The 12,944-nt window shown below is 52.8% G+C and overlaps 1 protein-coding gene across 2 annotated transcripts in view; it reads left to right on the top strand.

The window, feature by feature from the left end:
• The first annotated feature begins 2,040 nt into the window (after positions 1-2,040).
• The window catches only part of LOC141189515 (uncharacterized), a 53,351-nt gene continuing 42,447 nt past the window's right edge, over positions 2,041-12,944 (top strand). For both annotated transcript variants that reach the window (XM_073661150.1, XM_073661149.1), the window contains exon 1: positions 2,041-2,285. The gene's annotated coding sequence lies outside the window, so the exon portion shown is untranslated. The remainder of the gene's footprint in view (positions 2,286-12,944) is intronic.

Below are 12,944 nucleotides of genomic sequence, written 5' to 3'. Positions count from 1 at the left end.
TCCAGTACCATCAGCTGGTTCTCGGCAGTTCCTCAGCCTTATTGTACCTTCTGCTACATTTCCAAGTTCAAGCTTTTTGAAATGGTTCTTGGTAATCACTCTGGATCTCCCTGACGAGGACCCTGAAGACCACCCCGAAGAAGATGAGGACCCCGAAGACGAGGACCCTAAAGATGAGGACCCTGAAGACCACACCGAAGAAGACGAGGACACCGAAGACGACGACCCTGAAGATGACGACCCTGAAGACCACCCCGAAGAAGACGAGGACCCCGAAGACGAGGACCCTGAAGACGAGGACCCTGAAGACCACCCCGATGAAGACGAGGACCCCAAAGACGACGACCCTGAAGACGACGACCCTGAAGACCACCCCGAAGAAGACGAGGACCCTGAAGACGAGGACCCTGAAGACGACGACCCTGAAGACGACGACCCTGAAGACGACCCCGAAGAAGACGAGGAGCCTGAAGACGACCCTGTGGACCACCCTGAAGAAGACCAAGAAGATGACCCTGAAGAAGATGACCAAGAGGACAAAGAACAAGAAGACAACCACCAAGATACAGAAGAACAAGAGGCAGAAAACCAAGAAGCAGAAGTACAAGAAGCTGCAGAACAAAAAGCGGAAGAACATTAAGCATAAGACTAAAAATCAGAGCAAAAGATATTATCTAAATTATAAGCAGAAGATGACTAAGCAGTGTATGGGGGTGAGTCCGTTCCTCATCGTGGTGCCCCTGGAAAAGACCTGCTGCTGCAGGCCAAACTGAACGCGGAAAAATCCTGCTGTAAATCTTTTGTGACGGGCAGAACTAAAGGTGTAATGTTCAAACTTTTATAGATAACAATTACAGAAATGCCTGTCACAAATAAGAATATGATGAAGAAGAAGAACATGAAGAAGATGAAGAAGTAGAATATGAAGAAGAATAATAGTTGAATAAGAAGAATATGAAGCATGTAAAAAAAAAAGAATAATACGAAGAAGGTGAAGAAGAAGAAGATGAAGAAGGTGAAGAAGAAGAAGATGTTGATGAAAAAGATGCTGATGCTGAGGATGATGAAGGAGAAAGCGTGGGAGAAGTAAAAAAGGTGAAGAGCATAGAAGTAGTGAAACATAAATATCTGACCAAATATAAGAAAAATTAACATAGTCAATATTTCCGTAACTCAGAACGTCTTAAAAAAAATATTAATTCCTGCTATTCCATTTGATTGGGCTAAACCTCTATGCCTTTATTGTCTCCCCCACCTCCCCCAATACATTCTACATTATTCTTAGTTGTTTTCCTTCATGTAGAATTAACCTACATGGAAAGAAAGGGTTTATTTTTATTCCGATATTTCTGTCCCATTGACTTGCATTGGGCTCCGGTATCGGAATCGGCGATATCTGATACTTTTTGGGTATCGGTCCGATCCAATATTTCCTGATATCGGAAGGTATCGCTCAACACTAGTCAACAGTTGTTGCCGTCTCACCAAGCTGCTTGCCTATTGTCCTATAGCCCATCTTAGCCTTGTGCAGGTCTACAACTTTGTTCCTGTTGTCGTTAGACAGCTCTTTGGTCTTGGCCATGGTGGAGAGGTTGGAGTGTGATTGATTGAGTGGACAGGTGTCCTAAAGAAACACTAACAGCTCTGTGAGAGACAGAATTCTTGCTGGTTGGTAATACAATAAAATGCAAATTAATTAAGTAAAATCATACAATGTGATTATCTGGATTATTTTTAGATTCTGTCTCTCACAGGTGAAGTGACCTACGATAGAAATTACAGACCCCTCCATTCTTTTTTAGGTAGGAAAACCTGCAAAATCGTCCGTGTATCAAATACTTATTTTCCCCACTGTATTTATAACACTGGGATAATGGTATATTGTACGAGCCGTCAGTACGATGGCTTCTGCCACAAATCCCCCATCTCCTCTGTCCCTGAGCTCAGGAGGAGCAGCCGGCTGCTGCCACCATGTGTAATACTGCGAGTCCTGGTAACTAGGAGACTCCCACCAACAAGATGGCCGCGCTCACTGCAGGGACAGGACGTCTGCGGACGAAACCTGCCCCTTCCAGGCAGCAGAGCACATGGCGGTGACTCCTGCAGTGAGGTGGGGGTCATGCTGTACTATACTCTGTGAGGAGGTGCAAAGGATGCTGGGGGTTGTAGTTTACAGGTTGCAGGAAATGCTGCTGCAGAACTGAGGAGAATGGAGGCGACAAATCTCATCACAAAGCCAGGAAAGCTCATAGTAAACCTCGGAGGACGCAGTGACCGCAGCTCCGGTATATTTTGCTTTTTCTTCCTCGCCTCTCCTCCTCTTCACTCTCCTGTCAGTAGAGGACAGGACGGGGGGTGGTGTCGGCCTTGGGCTGAATGGCTCCTCACACCATTTCTTTCCCCAGGATACATGCTTGGGCAGTTAACTAACTTTTAGGCCACGTTCAGTATTTGGTCAGTATCTGACATCAGTATTTGAAGCCATAACCAGGTGAGGAACAATCAGAGGAAAAGTATAATAGAAGCCCGTCACCTCTTCTGCATGATCACCCACTGCTGATTAAGGCTTACAAATACTGACCGAATACTGACCGTGTGAACGTGGCCTTACATCCCAGGAATGTTGATTCAGGTTCCTCCATTTCCGGTGCTTTTTCCCTCAGTGATGGTGTGCAGAGAGTGTATTGCTGTGCGCACTGGTCACTCCGGTGGCGTCACGTGTCCACATCTGTGACCTGCTGGATCACGCCGCGTCCTCTGTGGAGCCGAGGTCACTTTCTCAGTGTAAGGGTCTGTGCCCAGTGCCCACTGTCAGGAGCCGCCCGGGCCCCGACGCTGCGGAACAGCTGCGCGCCGTCCACCCTCATTTTATGCAAATGAGCCGCTGCAATTTTTTTATTTTTTTCTCGTGGACTTTCATTATTGACGTCAGTGTATGGGGGGAGCAGGCATGCGGACCCACAGGAAAACTGACATGCTGCAGGTCTGAAGGACGCACCTCGGGTCAGTTTCCGCGGATGATCCACAGGTGAACGGAGACGCATAGTGGACATGGGATTTCTACACATCCATCCACTGCTGTAACATCTGGACGCTGCGGCTTTGACGCTGTACAGACACGCAGCGTCAAACCCGCAGCTGCTCCTGACTGTCTGCACATACCCTAAAGGCCCCGTCACACTAAGCGATATCGCTAGCGAGATCGCTGCTGTGTCACGGTTTTGGTGACTCACCAGCGACCTCACCAGCGATGTCGCTATGTGTGACACTTTGCAACGATCAGGCCCCTGCTGTGAGGTCGCTGATCGTTGCAAAGTGTCCTGGACCATTTTTTGGTCGTTGGCCTCCCGCTGGTCAGCACACATCGCTGTGTGTGACCAGCGGGACCAACGATCTGGCTGGTAACCATGGTAAATATCGGGTTACTAGGGGCACGCGCGCACTTAGTAACCCGATGTTTACCATAGTTACCAGCCTGGTCCTGCTTAAGCAGCAGGCTGGTAACAGGAGAAGGACATCGTGGAACGAGTCTTTCCACGATATCGCTGCTCCCCTGATCACTGGTGGGCCTGCCGGTTTGACAGCTCACCAGCGATGTATTAGCGATGTAGCAACGATCCCTGACAGGTCGTATCGTTGTCAGGATCGCTGCTGCATCGCTTAGTGTGACGGGGCCTTAAGTCTATGGGACGTAGACTGAGGCCAGAGAGCTTAATCTGATTCTCAAAGACGTGAGAACATGGAGAAAGTGACCTCCGCTCCACACAGAGGACACGGCGTGATCCAGCAGGTCACAGATGTGGACACGTGACGCCGGAGCGACCAGAACAGTGCCGGGAATGGAGAACACAGAGACTTATAATGGACTTAATAGTGCGCTGCTTTGTAGGTTACCAGCCCGATACAATATGTTGTACCCAGAGTACATTACTGCACACACACACAGCTCTGCTACATCAACACATAAACAACTCTGCTACATGAACACACACAGCTCTGTATCAACATGCAATTCTGCAAACTCAAGACACACAGCTCTGCTACATCAACACAAATAATCAGATCTGCTGTATATACACACACTCAGCTCTGCTACATCAACACACACAACTGAGCTAAATCAACACAAATAATCAGCTCTGCTGTATATACACACACATACAGCTCTGCTACATCAACACACACAACTGAGCTAAATCAACACAAATAATCAGCTCTGCTGTATATACACACACATACAGCTCTGCTACATCAACACACACAACTAAGCTAAATCAACACAAATAATCAGCTCTGCTGTATACACACACGTATCAGAGCGTGTTTGGGTGTCTCTATTGTAAATTTGCGCCCCCTATTGATAAGAAAGGCCTTATTCACACAATGCATAAATGTTGCATTTTTTTTTGCTGATTTGTGTAGAAAATCTGCTGCGTTTCACAAAATGGATGAGATTTCATTGGGTCTCGTGCTCACTGTGCGTCTACGCTGTTTTATTGTGCATTGTTTTTCTATAGGCTTCTGTTAGGAACTTGTGAAAAGGGTAGAGCAGAATCAAAGCAGCTCTACTATAAAAACGCTGCTGACAATCAGAACCGAAAATGTGATAAGGGAGAAAATGCAGAAAAAAAACGCAACAAAAAAAATGAAATAATCAAAAAAGCTTGTAGTGACGTAGTGCGGAGCGCACACCGGGAACAATCAGAGAACAAGCAACAGAAATACCGCAGCATCAGGTGAAGCTGCTCGCACAGCGCGGACAGTCAGTCAATGATTACTGGGCGCTGACCGCCATTCATCCGGGAAAACCGGGACACGACTAAAGGGGACCTCCAAAAATAACAAGTATCTGACTCTAAATGTCTCACTCTCTAACTACTCTAATGCTGGAGCTTGTAGTCCTCTCCTGTCTGTAGTATAAGGGGGGAGGGGATCAGATGATGTCGGGGGCATGCTGGAGCTTGTAGTCATCTCCTGTCTGTAGTATAAGGGGGGAGGGGGTCAGATGATGTCGGGGGCATGCTGGAGCTTGTAGTCCTCTCCTGTCTGCAGTATAAGGGGGGAGGGAGTCAGATGATGTCGGGGGCATGCTGGAGCTTGTAGTCCTCTCCTGTCTGTAGTATAAGGGGGGAAGGGATCAGATGATGTCGGAAGCATGCTGGAGTTTGTAGTCCTCTCCTGTCTGTAGTATAAGGGGGGAGGGGGTCAGATGATGTCGGGGGCATGCTGGAGCTTGTAGTCCTCTCCTGTCTGCAGTATAAGGGGGGAGAGGATCAGATGATGCTGGGGGCATGCTGGAGCTTGTAGTCCTCTCCTGTCTGCAGTATAAGGGGGGGAGGGGATCAGATGATGTCGGGGGCATGCTGGAGCTTGTAGTCCTCTCCTGTCTGCAGTATAAGGGGGGGAGGGGATTAGATGATGCTGGGGGCATGCTGGAGCTTGTAGTCCTCTCCTGTCTGCAGTATAAGGGGGAGGGGATCAGATGATGTCAGGGGCATGCTGGAGCTTGTAGTCCTCTCCTGTCTGCAGTATAAGGGGGAGGGGGTCAGATGATGTTGGGGGCATGCTGGAGCTTGTAGTCCTCTCCTGTCTGCAGTATAAGGGGAAGGGGGTCAGATGATGTCGGGGGCATGCTGGAGCGTGTAGTCCTCTCCTGTCTGTAGTATAAGGGGGGAGGGGGTCAGATGATGTCGGGGGCATGCTGGAGCTTGTAGTCCTCTCCTGTCTGCAGTATAAGGGGGGAGGGAGTCAGATGATGTCGGGGGCATGCTGGAGCTTGTAGTCCTCTCCTGTCTGTAGTATAAGGGGGAAGGGATCAGATGATGTCGGAGGCATGCTGGAGCTTGTAGTCCTCTCCTGTCTGTAGTATAAGGGGGGAAGGGATCAGATGATGTCGGAGGCATGCTGGAGCTTGTAGTCCTCTCCTGTCTGTAGTATAAGGGGAGGGGGTCAGATGATGTCGGGGGCATGCTGGAGTTTGTAGTCCTCTCCTGTCTGCAGTATAAGGGGGGAGGGGATCAGATGATGTCGGGGGCATGCTGGAGCTTGTAGTCCTCTCCTGTCTGCAGTATAAGGGGGGGAGGGGATCAGATGATGTCGGGGGCATGCTGGAGCTTGTAGTCCTCTCCTGTCTGCAGTATAAGCGGGGGAGGGGATCAGATGATGCTGGGGGCATGCTGGAGCTTGTAGTCCTCTCCTGTCTTCAGTATAAGGGGGGGAGGGGATCAGATGATGTCGGGGGCATGCTTGAGCTTGTAGTCCTCTCCTGTCTGCAGTATGAGGGGGGAGGGGATCAGATGATGCTTGGGACATACTGGAGCTTGTAGTCCTCTCCTGTCTGCAGTATAAGGGGGGAGGGGATCAGATGATGTCGGGGGCATGCTGGAGCTTGTAGTCCTCTCCTGTCTGCAGTATAAGGGGTAAGGGGATCAGATGATGTCGGGGGCATGCTGGAGCTTGTAGTCCTCTCCTGTCTGCAGTATAAGGGGGGAGGGGGTCAGATGATGTCGGGGGCATGCTGGAGCTTGTAGTCCTCTCCTGTCTGCAGTATAAGGGGTAAGGGGATCAGATGATGTCGGGGGCATGCTGGAGCTTGTAGTCCTCTCCTGTCTGTAGTATAAGGGGGGAGGGGGTCAGATGATGTCGGGGGCATGCTGGAGCTTGTAGTCCTCTCCTGTCTGCAGTATAAGGGGGGAGGGAGTCAGATGATGTCGGGGGCATGCTGGAGCTTGTAGTCCTCTCCTGTCTGTAGTATAAGGGGGGAAGGGATCAGATGATGTCGGAGGCATGCTGGAGCTTGTAGTCCTCTCCTGTCTGTAGTATAAGGGGGGAAGGGATCAGATGATGTCGGAAGCATGCTGGAGCTTGTAGTCCTCTCCTGTCTGTAGTATAAGGGGAGGGGGTCAGATGATGTCGGGGGCATGCTGGAGTTTGTAGTCCTCTCCTGTCTGCAGTATAAGGGGGGAGGGGATCAGATGATGTCGGGGGCATGCTGGAGCTTGTAGTCCTCTCCTGTCTGCAGTATAAGGGGGGAGGGGATCAGATGATGTCGGGGGCATGCTGGAGCTTGTAGTCCTCTCCTGTCTGCAGTATAAGGGGGGGGAGGGGATCAGATGATGCTGGGGGCATGCTGGAGCTTGTAGTCCTCTACTGTCTTCAGTATAAGGGGGGGAGGGGATCAGATGATGTCGGGGGCATGCTTGAGCTTGTAGTCCTCTCCTGTCTGCAGTATGAGGGGGGAGGGGATCAGATGATGCTTGGGACATACTGGAGCTTGTAGTCCTCTCCTGTCTGCAGTATAAGGGGTAAGGGGATCAGATGATGTCGGGGGCATGCTGGAGCTTGTAGTCCTTTCCTGTCTGCAGTATAAGGGGTAAGGGGATCAGATGATGTCGGGGGCATGCTGGAGCTTGTAGTCCTCTCCTGTCTGCAGTATAAGGGGTAAGGGGATCAGATGATGTCGGGGGCATGCTGGAGCTTGTAGTCCTCTCCTGTCTGCAGTATAAGGGGGGAGGGGGTCAGATGATGTCGGGGGCATGCTGGAGCTTGTAGTCCTCTCCTGTCTGCAGTATAAGGGGTAAGGGGATCAGATGATGTCGGGGGCATGCTGGAGCTTGTAGTCCTCTCCTGTCTGTAGTATAAGGGGGGAGGGGATCAGATGATGTCGGGGGCATGCTGGAGCTTATAGTCCTCTCCTGTCTGCAGTATAAGGGGAAGGGGGTCAGATGATGTCGGGGGCATGCTGGAGCTTGTAGTCCTCTCCTGTCTGCAGTATAAGGGGAAGGGGGTCAGATGATTTTGGGGGCATGCTGGAGCTTGTAGTCCTCTCCTGTCTGTAGTATAAGGGGGGAGGGGGTCAGATGATGTCGGGGGCATGCTGGAGCTTGTAGTCCTCTCCTGTCTGTAGTATAAGGGGGGAGGGGGTCAGATGATGTCGGGGGCATGCTGGAGCTTGTAGTCCTCTCCTGTCTGCAGTATAAGGGGGGAGGGGGTCAGATGATGTCGGGGGCATGCTGGAGCTTGTAGTCCTCTCCTGTCTGCAGTATAAGGGGGGAGGGGGTCAGATGATGTCGGGGGCATGCTGGAGCTTGTAGTCCTCTCCTGTCTGCAGTATAAGGGGGGGAGGGGATCAGATGATGTCGGGGGCATGCTGGAGCTTGTAGTCCTCTCCTGTCTGTAGTATAAGGGGGGAGGGGGTCAGATGATGTCGGGGGCATGCTGGAGCTTGTAGTCCTCTCCTGTCTGTAGTATAAGGGGGGAAGGGAGCAGATGATGTCGGAGGCATGCTGGAGCTTGTAGTCCTCTCCTGTCTGTAGTATAAGGGGGGAAGGGAGCAGATGATGTCGGAGGCATGCTGGAGCTTGTAGTCCTCTCCTGTCTGTAGTATAAGGGGAGGGGGTCAGATGATGTCGGGGGCATGCTGGAGCTTGTAGTCCTCTCCTGTCTGCAGTATAAGGGGGGAGGGGATCAGATGATGTCGGGGGCATGCTGGAGCTTGTAGTCCTCTCCTGTCTGCAGTATAAGGGGGGGAGGGGATCAGATGATGTCGGGGGCATGCTGGAGCTTGTAGTCCTCTCCTGTCTGCAGTATAAGGGGGGGGGAGGGGATCAGATGATGCTGGGGGCATGCTGGAGCTTGTAGTCCTCTCCTGTCTGCAGTATGAGGGGGGAGGGGATCAGATGATGCTTGGGACATACTGGAGCTTGTAGTCCTCTCCTGTCTGCAGTATAAGGGGGGGAGGGGATCAGATGATGTCGGGGGCATGCTGGAGCTTGTAGTCCTTTCCTGTCTGCAGTATAAGGGGTAAGGGGATCAGATGATGTCGGGGGCATGCTGGAGCTTGTAGTCCTCTCCTGTCTGCAGTATAAGGGGGGAGGGGGTCAGATGATGTCGGGGGCATGCTGGAGCTTGTAGTCCTCTCCTGTCTGCAGTATAAGGGGTAAGGGGATCAGATGATGTCGGGGGCATGCTGGAGCTTGTAGTCCTCTCCTGTCTGTAGTATAAGGGGGGAGGGGATCAGATGATGTCGGGGGCATGCTGGAGCTTGTAGTCCTCTCCTGTCTGCAGTATAAGGGGAAGGGGGTCAGATGATGTCGGGGGCATGCTGGAGCTTGTAGTCCTCTCCTGTCTGTAGTATAAGGGGGGAGGGGGTCAGATGATGTCGGGGGCATGCTGGAGCTTGTAGTCCTCTCCTGTCTGTAGTATAAGGGGGGAGGGGGTCAGATGATGTCGGGGGCATGCTGGAGCTTGTAGTCCTCTCCTGTCTGCAGTATAAGGGGGGAGGGGGTCAGATGATGTCGGGGGCATGCTGGAGCTTGTAGTCCTCTCCTGTCTGCAGTATAAGGGGGGAGGGGGTCAGATGATGTCGGGGGCATGCTGGAGCTTGTAGTCCTCTCCTGTCTGCAGTATAAGGGGGGGAGGGGATCAGATGATGTCGGGGGCATGCTGGAGCTTGTAGTCCTCTCCTGTCTGTAGTATAAGGGGGGAGGGGGTCAGATGATGTCGGGGGCATGCTGGAGCTTGTAGTCCTCTCCTGTCTGTAGTATAAGGGGGGAGGGGGTCAGATGATGTTGGGGGCATGCTGGAGCTTGTAGTCCTCTCCTGTCTGCAGTATAAGGGGGGAAGGGATCAGATGATGTCGGGGGCATGCTGGAGCTTGTAGTCCTATCCTGTCTGTAGTATAAGGGGGGAAGGGATCAGATGATGTCGGAGGCATGCTGGAGCTTGTAGTCCTCTCCTGTCTGTAGTATAAGGGGGGAAGGGATCAGATGATGTCGGGGGCATGCTGGAGCTTGTAGTCCTCTCCTGTCTGTAGTATAAGGGGAGGGGGTCAGATGATGTCGGGGGCATGCTGGAGCTTGTAGTCCTCTCCTGTCTGCAGTATAAGAGGGGGAGGGGATCAGATGATGTCGGGGGCATGCTGGAGCTTGTAGTCCTCTCCTGTCTGCAGTATAAGGGGGGGAGGGGATCAGATGATGCTGGGGGCATGCTGGAGCTTGTAGTCCTCTCCTGTCTTCAGTATAAGGGGGAGGGGATCAGATGATGTCGGGGGCATGCTGGAGCTTGTAGTCCTCTCCTGTCTGCAGTATAAGGGGGGAGGGGATCAGATGATGCTTGGGACATGCTGGAGCTTGTAGTCCTCTCCTGTCTGCAGTATAAGGGGGAGGGGGTCAGATGATGTTGGGGGCATGCTGGAGCTTGTAGTCCTCTCCTGTCTGCAGTATAAGGGGGAGGGGATCAGATGATGTCGGGGGCATGCTGGAGCTTGTAGTCCTCTCCTGTCTGCAGTATAAGGGGGAGGGGATCAGATGATGTCGGGGGCATGCTGGAGCTTGTAGTCCTCTCCTGTCTGCAGTATAAGGGGGGAGGGTGTCAGATGATGTCAGGGGCATGCTGGAGCTTGTAGTCCTCTCCTGTCTGTAGTATAAGGGGGGAAGGGATCAGATGATGTCGGAGGCATGCTGGAGCTTGTAGTCCTCTCCTGTCTGTAGTATAAGGGGGAGGGGATCAGATGATGTCGGGGGCATGCTGGAGCTTGTAGTCCTCTCCTGTCTGCAGTATAAGGGGGGAGGGGGTCAGATTATGTCGGGGACATGCTGGAGCTTGTAGTCCTCTCCTGTCTGTAGTATAAGGGGGGGGGATCAGATGATGTCGGGGGCATGCTTGAGCTTGTAGTCCTCTCCTGTCTGCAGTATGAGGGGGGAGGGGGTCAGATGATGTCTGGGGCATGCTGGAGCTTGTAGTCCTCTCCTGTCTGTAGTATAAGGGGGGAAGGGATCAGATGATGTCGGGGGCATGCTGGAGCTTGTCCTCTCCTGTCTGCAGTATAAGGGGGAGGGGGTCAGATGATGTCGGGAACATGCTGGAGCTTGTAGTCCTCTCCTGTCTGCAGTATAAGGGGGGAGGGGATCAGATGATGCTTGGGACATGCTGGAGCTTGTAGTCCTCTCCTGTCTGCAGTATAAGGGGGAAGGGGATCAGATGATGTCTGGGGCATGCTGGAGCTTGTAGTCCTCTCCTGTCTGCAGTATAAGGGGGAGGTGGTCAGATGATGTTGGGGGCATGCTGGAGCTTGTAGTCCTCTCCTGTCTGCTGTATAAGGGGGAGGGGATCAGATGATGTCGGGGGCATGCTGGAGCTTGTAGTCCTCTCCTGTCTGCAGTATAAGGGGGAGGGGATCAGATGATGTCGGGGGCATGCTGGAGCTTGTAGTCCTCTCCTGTCCGCAGTATAAGGGGGAGGGGATCAGATGATGTCGGGGGCATGCTGGAGCTTGTAGTCCTCTCCTGTCTGCAGTATAAGGGGAGGAGGGGATCAGATGATGTCGGGGGCATGCTGGAGCTTGTAGTCCTCTCCTGTCTGCAGCATGAGGGGGGATCAGATGATGTCGGGGGCATGCTGCAGCTTGTAGTCCTCTCCTGTCTGCAGTATAAGGGAGAGGGGATCAGATGATGTCGGGACATGCTGGAGCTTGTAGTCCTCTCCTGTCTGCAGTATAAGGGGGGAGGGGGTCAGATGATGTCGGGGGCATGCTGGAGCTTGTAGTCCTCTCCTGTCTGCAGTATAACGGGGAGGGGGTCAGATGATGTCGGGGGCATGCTGGAGCTTGTAGTCCTCTCCTGTCTGCAGTATAAGGGGGAGGGGATCAGATGATGTCGGGGGCATGCTGGAGCTTGTAGTCCTCTCCTGTCTGTAGTATAAGGGGAGGAGGGGATCAGATGATGTCGGGGGCATGCTGGAGCTTGTAGTCCTCTCCTGTCTGCAGTATAAGGGGGGAGGGGGTCAGATGATGTCGGGGGCATGCTGGAGCTTGTAGTCCTCTCCTGTCTGTAGTATAAGGGGAGGAGGGGATCAGATGATGTCGGGGGCATGCTGGAGCTTGTAGTCCTCTCCTGTCTGCAGTATAAGGGGGGAGGGGGTCAGATGATGTCGGGGGCATGCTGGAGCTTGTAGTCCTCTCCTGTCTGTAGTATAAGGGGGGAGGGGATCAGATGATGTCGGGGGCATGCTGGAGCTTGTAGTCCTCTCCTGTCTGCAGTATAAGGGGGAGGGGATCAGATGATGTCGGGGGCATGCTGGAGCTTGTAGTCCTCTCCTGTCTGCAGTATAAGGGGGAGGGGGTCAGATGATGTCGGGGGCATGCTGGAGCTTGTAGTCCTCTCCTGTCTGTAGTATAAGGGGGGAGGGGATCAGATGATGTCGGGGGCATGCTGGAGCTTGTAGTCCTCTCCTGTCTGCAGTATAAGGGGGAGGGGATCAGATGATGTCGGGGGCATGCTGGAGCTTGTAGTCCTCTCCTGTCTGCAGTATAAGGGGGAGGGGATCAGATGATGTCGGGGGCATGCTGGAGCTTGTAGTCCTCTCCTGTCTGCAGTATAAGGGGGGAGGTGGTCAGATGATGTCGGGGGCATGCTGGAGCTTGTAGTCCTCTCCTGTCTGTAGTATAAGGGGGGAGGGGGTCAGATGATGTCGGGGGCATGCTGGAGCTTGTAGTCCTCTCCTGTCTGTAGTATAAGGGGGGAAGGGGTCAGATGATGTCGGAGGCATGCTGGAGTTTGTAGTCCTCTCCTGTCTGTAGTATAAGGGGGGAGGGGGTCAGATGATGTCGGGGGCATGCTGGAGCTTGTAGTCCTCTCCTGTCTGCAGTATAAGGGGGGAGGGAATCAGATGATGTCGGGGGCATGCTGGAGCTTGTAGTCCTCTCCTGTCTGCAGTATAAGGGGGGGAGGGGATCAGATGATGCTGGGGGCATGCTGGAGCTTGTAGTCCTCTCCTGTCTGCAGTATGAGGGAGGAGGGGATCAGATGATGTCGGGGGCATGCTGGAGCTTGTAGTCCTCTCCTGTCTGCAGTATGAGGGAGAGAGGGGATCAGATGATGTCGGGGGCATGCTGGAGTTTGTAGTCCTCTCCTGTCTGCAGTATGAGGGAGGGAGGGGATCAGATG

Source organism: Phyllobates terribilis, unplaced genomic scaffold (genome assembly GCF_046119375.1).
Source record: "Phyllobates terribilis strain yellow unplaced genomic scaffold, ASM4611937v1 Scaffold_2__4_contigs__length_985480577, whole genome shotgun sequence".
In the NCBI taxonomy this organism is placed as follows: Eukaryota; Metazoa; Chordata; class Amphibia; order Anura; family Dendrobatidae; genus Phyllobates; species Phyllobates terribilis.
This window is presented reverse-complemented; position numbering and strand designations above follow the sequence as displayed.